This window comes from Symphalangus syndactylus, chromosome 1 (genome assembly GCF_028878055.3).
Source record: "Symphalangus syndactylus isolate Jambi chromosome 1, NHGRI_mSymSyn1-v2.1_pri, whole genome shotgun sequence".
NCBI classification, from domain to species: Eukaryota; Metazoa; Chordata; class Mammalia; order Primates; family Hylobatidae; genus Symphalangus; species Symphalangus syndactylus.
This window is the reverse complement of record NC_072423.2, coordinates 114,648,190-114,659,241: the sequence shown is the minus strand read 5'-3', so window position 1 is coordinate 114,659,241 and position 11,052 is coordinate 114,648,190.

Genomic DNA, 11,052 nt, shown 5'->3' with positions numbered 1-11,052 from the left:
AGGTTTGGCTGTACCCTAGTCCCTACTAGCACCCCAACCACATAACCATCTTCAAAGGTCCTGAATGACTGTGTTGTACTTAATGGCAGATGATCTATCTCCCATTTTTGTCCTAAGGATTTTCCAAGATAATATATTTTTGCATTTGTTTTGCTTTTACTTCACTCCATATTGAAATCTATTTGTGGGATAAGACTAAAGAAATGCTTACAGGAAAATTGACAGCACCTATATTAAAAAATAAAAAAGGTTTCAAATCAATGACCTCAGCTTTTACTTTAAGAAACTAGAAAAAGCAGGATAAACTAAAGCCAAAGTAAACAGAAGAAAGGAAATTATAAAGATAAGAGCAGAAAGCAATGAATAGAAAACAAAACAATCAAACCCAACAGCTGATTCTTTAAGCAGATCTATAAAATTGATAAAACTCTAGCCAGATTGATCAAGTAAAAAAGAGAGAAGACACAAATTACCAGTATTAAGCATGAGAGAGGCAATATCACTACAGATCCTACAGATATAAAAAGTATAAGAGCATACTTTGAATAATTTTATGACTATAAATTAGGCAACTTAGATAAAACAAATTTCTTGAAAGACGCAAACAACCAAAGCTCACCTAAAACACTCATAAATTGAATAGTCTTACAGCTATTACAAAATTGAGGCCAGGCGCAGTGGCTCAAGCCTATAATCCCAGCACTTTGGGAGGCCTAGGAAGGCGGATCACAAGGTCGGGAGTTTGAAACCAGCCTGACCAACATGGTGAAACCCTGTCTCTACTAAAAATACAAAAATTAGCCAGCCGTGGTGGTGTGTGCCTGTAATCCCAGCTACTCAGGAGGCAGGAGAATTGCTTGAACCCGGGAGGCAAAGGTTGTGGTGAGCCGAGATCGCACCACTGCACTCCAGCCTGGGCAACAGAACAAGACTCCATCTCAAAAAAAAAAAAAAAAAAATTGAAATTATAGTTAAAAGTCCTCCCACAAAGCGAACTATAGACCCAGATGGCTTCAGTGGTAAATTCTACTGGACAGTCAAACAAGAAACAATAATAATTCTCCACAATGTCTTTCATAAAATTGATGCGGAGGAGATACTCTCCAACTCATTCTATGAAACTAGCATTACCCTGATACCAAAATCATACAGAGACAGTGTAGGAAAACAACAGATCAGTATCCTTCATGAACATAAATGAAGTACAATGCAGTTTTATGCATAAATCAGAGCTTCATTGTTCTACAGATAAGGTAATGTAGGATTGTTGGTTGCCCCTCCGGGTCTGTTAAATTCACCTCCTTCCCCAGAGAGCATCCTTCTTAAGGACAGGGAGCCTCAATATGTCAGTCCTCACAGCACCTCCCTCAGTCTTCAGCACTTACCAGCTCATCACCACAACCGATACCACATTGGATAATTTCATGAATTACTTTAGAGCAAATGCAAGAGAAGAAATGGATTTTTATATGGGAGAAGAAGGAGGAAATTCTTGTGGATTTTGTACAGAATAGGGCCAAGGGAAAATTACAGATGTAAAAAGAAAAGTGTGTGAAATAGTATCCTTAGTGCTCAGAAATACAATGATTTCATTGTTTTTAAAAATAAAAAATGACAAATGTCTAATGCTTGGTGGTAATGCTTTATTGAATGTGTGTTATACACTGGTTCCTCATTCCTGAAGTTAGAAATAATACCTTCCTCTTTTCATTTGATTATGTTTGCTGAAACAAATCAAACGCTGAGATTGAAACACATTCTACTTCAGGTGGATGACCTTACTACTAAGCTCATCACAAGAGCACTTACAGATGAAGACCCCAGAGTCCTACCTAACTTTTCTCACAACCCAGATTTTGGCCACGTAGTTCTGGGCCTTACCATTAAAGCAGACGGAGGTCAGAGGAATGACTCCTTTCCACTTGAAGTGAGCTTCAGGCTTCTAATGAGGAAAGGCAAGATGCACATTTCCCTCCTGTGGAGCATAAAGCCTTTGGAATTCAGGACTTAGGACCCATATGGATTTGAAATATTATGACTTTGGAGTTGGAGTGGTTGGGGACAACACCAGTAGTGCTATAGGCCATGGAATGTCAAAAGAAGATGGAACCCTGTTAAAATCATTAAACATCAAAACTCTCCCCTCCTCTGGTGATATGGTTTGGCTGTGTCCCCATCCAAATCTCATCTTGAATTCCCATGTGTTGTGGGAGGCACCTGGTGGGAGGTAATTGAATCATGGGGGCAGGTTTTCTCATGCTGTTTTCATGATACTGAATAAGTCTCACAAGATCTGATGGTTTACAAAGGGGAGTTTCCCCGCGCAAGCTTTCTTCTCTTGTCTGCCACTATGTGAGACATGCCTTTCACCTTCCGCCATGATTGTGAGGCCTCCCCAACCATGTGGAACTGTAAGTTCATTAAACCTCTTCCTTTTGTAAATTGCTCAGTCTCAAGTATGTCTTTATCAGCAATGTGAAAACAGACTAATACGTCTGATTTTCTGTGGGATGTGGATTATGACCACGGACAGAGCATAACTGGGACAGAGCTGGAGAAAATATTAATTAGGTGTTAAAAATATTTGTTAGAACTATCTTCATAAGGAGAATCAATCCTGTTTCCATGGTGATTCACCAGGCATCAATTCCAAGCATCCATGAATCAGAAAAGTCCTGTCTTCTCTTAGTTATCATCCAGGACTCCAAGGAACCCTAATTAGCCAACCTGTTCACATTTCCTTTTCATTCACTAGCCTCGAAGTTTCCAGGGGACAGGGACTCTGTCCTATTCATTTCTGCAACCTTACCACCTGACCCAGAATAGCTGTTCCCTGAAGATTTGGTGGATTATAAATGTGGATGTCTTATTTCTTTGAAAGTGTGAGCTTCAGGTACTGATCACATTATTCCAATTATCAATTTAGTATCTTTCTTCACCATTAAACTGTGAAATTCTTGAGGGAAGAACCTATGACTGATTTATCTCTGTAAACTCATGCCACCAGTATTCAAAATCACACCTAGCACATAGTAAGCACTCAATGTTTGTTGAATGACTGAAGGAATGAGTGAAAATGAACCTCCTTGCTTCTGACCAGTGGATGAGTTGCTTCACTGTGTTCCTACAGCCTAGAGCTCATCCCCTAAGGCATCTGAAGTTACCATTAGTGCAATGGTTCTCAAACGCTGGTGTTGATCAGAATCATCTGGATGCCTAGGTTCTCTGAAATAAGGTAGGGTCTAGGCATTTGTATTTTTACCAAGGAGGTGTGGTGGAGTCAGATGCAAGAAGGCTAGCTGAAGAAACCACATGAGAGTTTAGTGTAGTGTATTAGAAGACTGGTTTGGCTCTGTCGCTAGTGGCTACGCCATCTTGATCAAGTCACGCCTGTCTCAGGACCTCATTCAGTCTCTTCAGCTGTAATAAGGGTGGGTGGCACCACGTAACCAGAAAGATCCCTTCCAGCTCTACCCACTTACAACATGGTCAAATTTGGTCTGATTTTTTAAATTGTAGTACAATATATATGACACAAAATTCACCATTTTAGCCACTTTAAATGTCCAATTCTGTGGCATTAACTACATTCACATTGTTGTGCAACCATCACTACCATCTACTTCCAGAACTCTTCATCTTGCAAAACTGAACCTCTGTTGTCATTAATCACTAACTATTCATCTCCCCCTCCTTCTAGGCCCTGGCAATCACCATTCTACTTTCTGTCGCTATGAATTTGACTACTCTAGGTACCTTATATAAGTGGAATCACAGCATTTGCCCTATTATGACTGGTTTAGTTCACTTAGCACAACCTCCTAAGGCTCACCCACATTTTAGCATGTGTCAGAATTTTCTTTGTTTTTAAGGCTGAATAATATTCTGTTGTATCTGTAAATAACATCTTTATTCATTTGTCCATCAACAGACAGTTGAGTTCCTCCCATCTTTTGACTATTGTGAAAAATACTGCTATGAACCTGAGTGTACAGACATCTGATTGAGTACTGCTTTCAATTCATTGTTTATATGGATCATATGGTAATTTTATGTTTAATTTTTTTTGGAACTGCTGCACTGTTTTCCACAGAGTACATCATTTTACATTTCCATCAGCAATGCACAAAGGTTCCAATTTCTCCACATTCTTACCAACATTTTTTATTTTCTGTTTCTTATTTATTTACTTATTTATTCTGAGACAGAGTCTCACTGTGTCACCTAGGCTGGAGTGCAGCAGGGTGATCGCAGCTCACTGCAACCTCTGCCTCCCACGTTCAAGTGATTCTCCTGCCTCAGCCTCCCAAGTAAATGGAATTACAGGTGCCCACCACCACACCCAGGTAATTTTTGCATTTTGTTAGCAGCAATGAGGTTTCACCATGTTGGTCAGGCTGGTCTTGAACTCCTGACCTCAAGTGATCCACCCGCCTCAGCCTCCCAAAGTGCTGGGATTACAGGTATGAGCCACTGCACCCAGGCTATTTTTTGCTTTTTAGATAATAGTCATCCTAGTGGGTATGAAGTGGTATTTCATTGTGGTTTTGATTTATATTTCCCTAATGATCAGTGATATTGAGCATCTTTCAAGCGCTTATTGGCCGTTTTCTTCTTTGGAGAAATGTCTATGCAAGTCCTTTGCTCATTTTTTGATCCAGTTGCTTTTTGCTATTCTTTTTGATTTGAAAGTGTTCTTTACACATTTTGTATATTAATCCCTTATCAGATGTGATTTATAAATATTTTCTTCCTTTCCATGGGTTGCCCTTTTTACTCTGTTGCTAGTGTTCTTTGATGCAAAAGAATTTTTAATTTGGATGAAGCCCAAATTAATCTATTTTTGTTTCTTTTGTTGCCTGTGCTTTTGGTGTCCTATCCAAGAAACTGTTGCCAAATCCAATGTCATAAAGCTTTTTCCCATGCTTCCTTCTAAGACTTTTGTAGTTACAGCTCTTGTATTTAGGTATTTGACTATTTTGAGTTAATTTTTGTACATGGTATAAAATAAGAATCCAATTTTTATTTTATTTTACTTTTTGTATGTGGATATCCAATTTCCCCACCACCATTCATTAAAAAGATGGTCCTTTTCCTATTGAATGGTCTTGGCACCCTTGTAAAATATAATTTGACCATATATGTGAGGGTTTATTTCTGGGCTATTCTATTCTATTCTATTCTTCTATTCTATTCTATTCTATTCTATTCTATTCTATTCTATTCTATTCTATTCTATTCTATTCTATTCATCCCTATGTCTTCCTTTATTCTAGTACCACCATTTTGCTCATCATAACTTTGTAGTAAGTTTTGAAGTCAGGAATTGTAAGACCTCCAGCTTTGTTCATTTTCAAGGTTGTTTTGGCTATTCAAGGTCCCTTGATAGTCCATGTGAATTTCAGGATGGATTTTTCTATTTCTGCAAAAAAAAAAACACAAAAATCATTGAAATGTTTAAAGAGATTGCATTGAATCTGTAGATTGTTTTGGGTAGTATTGATATTTAACAATGTAAAATCTTCCAACCAATGAGCTAGGCTATTTTTATTTATTTTTTTCTGTTTCTTTCAGCTCCTTTTGTAGTTTTCAGTGTACAAGTTTTTTGCTACCTGGTTAAGTATACTTCTAAGTATTTTCTACTTTTTGATGCTATTGCAAATTGAATCGTTTTCTTAATTTGGCGGTAGGGGGGATTGTGCATTGTTAGTACATAAAAATGCAACTCATTTTTTGTGTGTTGATTTTGTATCCTGCAGCTTTAACAAATTCATGTTAGTTCTAGCAGATTTATTCTGTGAATCTTTGGGGTTTTCTACATAAAAGATCATGTCACCTATAAACAGAGATAATTTTACTCCTCCCCTTCCCCTTGCAATGCCTTTTATGTCTTTTTCTTGCCTAATTGTTCTGGCTAAGACTTCCACTACCATGTTGAATAGAAGTGGTGAAAGTAGGCATCCTTGTCTTCTTCTGATCTTAGAGCCAAAGCTTTCAGTCTTTCACGGCCTAAAAGACTTTGCAATATGTTCTCAAGGTTAAAGAACTTCAGAAATTTTCTAAGCAAGAGACCATTTTATTAACTTAATTGGCAGCAATGCTGAGAGATTAGAACGAAAAGATAGAGGATAAGAAGTATCTGGCAGATATAATACATTAAGTGTGCTGAATATACTTTTAGTTTTGTATAGGTGTTAAAAATGGCAAAGGAGGCCGGGCGTGGTGGCTCATGCCTGTAATCCCAGCACTTTGGGAGGCTGAGGCAGGCAGATCATGAGGTCAGGAGATCGAGACCATCCTGGCTAAAACAGTGAAACCCCATTTCTACTAAAAATACAAAAAATTCGCTGGGCATGGTGGCGGGCACCTGTAGTCCCAGCTACTCAGGAGGCTGCGGCAGGAGAATGGCATGAACCTGGGAGATGGAGCTTGCAGTGAGCCGAGATCACGCCACTGCACTCCAGCCTGGGTGACAGAGCGAGACTCTGTCTCAAAAGAAAAAAAAGAATGGCAAAGGAAAGAATGAAAAATAAAGCAAGGTCCCAGAAGAGGCCAAAAATCTTAATCAAAATTGACTGAACATTACTAAATGAAATGGTTTTTCCTTTACTCCAATTAACGACTTCACAAGAAGATTCCATCCTTGTTTATAAGATAAACCCAAAACCAGCGCTTAAAACCAGAAGCCTTGAAAGGATGGAGTTTGGGGACCCTTCTCATGTCTATTCCCAGAAGGGGGTCTTCTTCTGGGGTCCTGTCCCCTAAAGAGCTAGGCAAAAAGTATGCTTGCCACATTTGTTGAAAGATAGAAAGTTGGTCTAAAAATACATGAGAGGGAACTGAAACATTTCAGAGAAGGCAGGGCCCAGAAGTAAGAAACCAAAAGAGGAAGGTAAAATTCTAGTTACAAAAAAAAGAGGAATGGAAATTAAATTGTCTTACAAAGAAAATCCAGAACTGACCCCTCTTCCCTTACTACTCCATCAAAAAAGGGAAAAATAGTCAATGGGAAACAGTTTTGAGAAAAATAGATCTCTGCATTCTTCTGGTTGAGAATTCAAACAACTTGAACTGGAGAGCTGGGTAATTTCTTGACTAAAGTTGTGTTAGAGCTGAAAGGGTTTTCTTAAAATTGTCTGTGTTCATCCCTCCCATCTCAGAGAGGAACACAGGATAAGAGACCTCTGGAGCTCCCCCAGGGTCACAGAGTTAATAGGATCAGAGACAAAGCTACAAACGTCATTTTCTGACATGTCTCCAGGGCTCTTGTTTTCTGGAACCCCATATCAACATGATGTATTTATTACATTGGATTGGCAACTCTCCCTTGAGCTTTCCTCAGTACCTGGTTTACATCTCAGTCTGTGGGTCTCAGAGAAAGTACCCAATCAGCAGCAACATTACCTGGAAACTCATCAGAAGTGCACCTTCTCAGCCCCACCACAGATCTATGCAATCAGAAACTCTGGAAAAGCAGGCAAGTCCTAACAAGCCCACCAGGGAATTCTGGCACACTAAGGTTTGAGATCCACTTATCAAAGAAATAATATTCCTTTTCTTCATTATAATAGCATGAATAATAACTAACATGTATTTCACAATTTACAAAAGAGCTTTATGCTGTTGTTAAATTTGAGGATAGTCTTCTCAAAATCTCTGTGAGGCTAGAAAGTCAGATATTGAAATACCTGTTTTGTGGGTTCAAAGGTGGGTTCAAAAGAGAGTAAATGATTGTTGGGGTGGCAGGTCCAGAGAGGGCAGGATCAAAACTGCAATTGAGTCTTCTGTCTTGTAAACCAGTATAGCTACCCCAAGGCACATCACTTCTAGATAAAATGGTGACAACTACAGTGTCCTTTCAGATCATTCTTAGAAGCATGGAGTGCTAGGTCAATTGTGTAATTGTACAGATGAGGAAATAATAATACTAAGAGCTCCCATCTTCTACGTCTTTATGTACAATCCTGTCAGGTAGGAAGCTGAGTCTCAGAGAGAAAAAGTTGCCCTCCCAGGACCACCAGGTAAGCTTGGCCTAGCTGTGCTTAGAATGTAGGCTGTCTGGCTTCTGGGCTTGCCTGCCCAGGGAAGCTTTGTGGGTTCTACTTGGTCATCCAGATCACTGAGGGGCAGCACTGACTCCTACCCCGTGCTCTTGACTGTACATCTAATACTTTCTACTAAGAAAACCCTTCTCTTTAGACCAATGGTTTTCATATCTTGATGTGCATTGGAATCACCTGGAAACCTTGTTAAAACACAGATTGTCCCACCCCAAGAGTCTCTGATTCTGTAGGCTGGGGTGGGGACCCATGAAAGTGCATTTCTAACAAGGTCCCAGGTGATGCTGATGCCACCAGTGTGCAGACTACACTTTGAGTGGTGAAGCTCTAGACACCCTAATTTGCAAGGCTAATCAGGCATATGTGGCAAATGAATAAGAACTGAAATTCTGACTCCAATATCTTCGCTGATATTCCTAATCCATAGCATACACACAGTACCATTCGTTTCCCTTTTAGCTTTTAATCTACATTTATCCTTTCTTCCTCTGCCACTGCCTTCTCTCCAGTTAGCTCAAACCAGGTAACACATAACCGCCTCCTAACTCATCTGCCTAGTTGGTTTCTTTGGCTTTAATCTAGACTTCCTATCTCCACCAGATTTGCCTTACCAAAACACCGATTTCTTAAGGCAGGGTTAGAATTAAAAATCTTCTCTTCCTCCTCATTGCCTAAAACTCCTAAACTTATCATTCAAGGTCTTCCATGACCTTCATGGACCAGCCTAACGTTTTAGCCTATCCTAAGTGGCATGCCTCCACCACATACTTCATGCTTTCCACTTCCTTTCTCCATGTCTTTGTTCATGCATTTCCATTTCTTCTACCTGCGATGTCCTCCTTCACCATCTCCGTAGATTTAAAAATCCTAAAGGGCTCATCTCAAATGCCCTTTCCTTCATGAAGTCTTTCCTGAAATCTCCATCAAGAGGTTTTCCCTCCCCTCGGCTCTCCAAAGCACAGATGTCTGCATTTGTGGCTATTATCTTATGTTGTTTTGTATTAAAATGTCTCCGGCTTCACACATTGTCATCCTCTTAAGGACAAACATCTTATTATGGTCAATGTGAAGCTATAGAGGGTAATTTAATGAAATATTCCAAGGGCTAGTCATTAGACATGACTGATTTACCTCTGTAAACTCATCCACACTCATCCACCTGATTTTGAAGCCAGCTAAAGATTTATTGGCCAAGTTAATGAATCAAAGAGGAAAAGATGGTAAAAAATAATAAAAAGCTCCTAGGTAGTCTCACATCCCCCAGAGCCCCAGGTAATGAAATGAGGCCCTGAGATAATACTTTATGAACAATAAAACTCCTGGTTCTATTGACAGTGAAGCAAGACCTGAGAGAGAAGGCTAAATTCCCTTGTGTCTAGCTGCCACAATCTTCTGAGAATAATGGCCTTTCTTCCTGTCTGCCTTCTGAATCATAGGCAAATTTTTCTCTTTGGTGATCCCTAATACAGAAAGGGGAAGTCAAATAAAATATATACAAGAAGAAGGATTCTGGGAGACAGTTTCTTGATTCCCTTCTGCATGTTCCTCCTCAAAAGCCTTTACAAGTTTACCTTACATTTAAATTCTTTTTAAAAAGGCATTATATGGTCTGGTCTTTTCCAACTCCACACACCTTCACACTACATTCCCCCAAGTTAATTCTGCTCTGGGAACACTGACCTTCTTTTAATTCTTTGAACACATTGATTTCTGGTGAAGATGGCTCAGTAACTTCAACATTTGTTGTGCCCTTCCTGCTGTGAAGATATAGATATATATTAACCACTGCACACCAGAAATCAGAAACAGCGCAACAGAGAATAAAGTCATTGAGCCATCTTCTGAGCTCCAAAAGACAAATTTTCTCCAAAAAGACAAATTCAGGCTCTAAAACAAGTACCTTCAGGAACCAGAAGTGGAACAGAAAATTAAGGTAGTAAGCAGAGCTAAACCACATGCCTGTTGAGCCCAGGTTTGGAAGAAGGCAATGGCAGGTAGGAATGTGGTTTCTGATGGGCAATAGGTACTGTTTTCATTTATTTTCTGTTGCTTATAACAGAATATCTGAAACTGGGTGCTTTATAAAGAAAAAGAATTTATGTCTTGCAGTTAGGGAAACTGAGAAGTCAAAAGTTGAGGGCTGCAATTGACAAGTGCCTTCTTGCTGGTGGGGATAATCTGCTGAGTCTTGAGGTGGTATGGGGCATACCACCCTCAGTGAGGGAACTGAGCATACTAGGTCAGGTCTTTCTTCCTCCTTTTATAAAGCTATCAGTCCCACTCTCATGATAACACATTAATCCGTTAACTGATTAGCCAATTAATCCATGAATGGATTAATTCATTCATGAGGGCGGAGCCTTCATGACCCAACCACCTCTGAAAGACTCCACCTCTCAATGCTGCCACATGGGGGATTAAATTTCAGCATGAGTTTTGGAGGAGACAAATATTCCAATGATAGCAGTTATTAAAGGTACGTGCTTGAGAGATGGGGATTGGAGTCAGCCTCAGTGCTTAAACTCAAAAGCTAGGATGAGGCTCTAACACTCCTGAAAGAAGGAGTAGCTGCCAGCTCTTTACCAGGGCTATATCTTTTACAGAGCAGCAGACCTAAAGAGGCAGGAGGACCCGGACATCGTTTGGAAACCAAGCACTAAAACAGGCCACCTGCTGTTATACCCCCAATATCCTCTCAGGACAAATGTTTTGAACCACTCACACAAGTCCTAGTCTGGGCAAGTGGGCTAGAGGAAGAAACCACAAAATAGCTAAGTGGGGAGAGAAAGACCAAAAATATTATTTTATTGAAAATGAAAATACAATCCAAAATTCCATGATTCATGAAGAAATCAAATGGTATGTGTTAGGTGGTTCTTGCATTGCTATAGAGAAATACCTGAGATTACGTAATTTATAAAGAAAAGAAGTTTAATTGGCTCACAATTCTGCAGGCTTCACAGGAAGCATGGTGCTGGCATCTGCTCAGCTT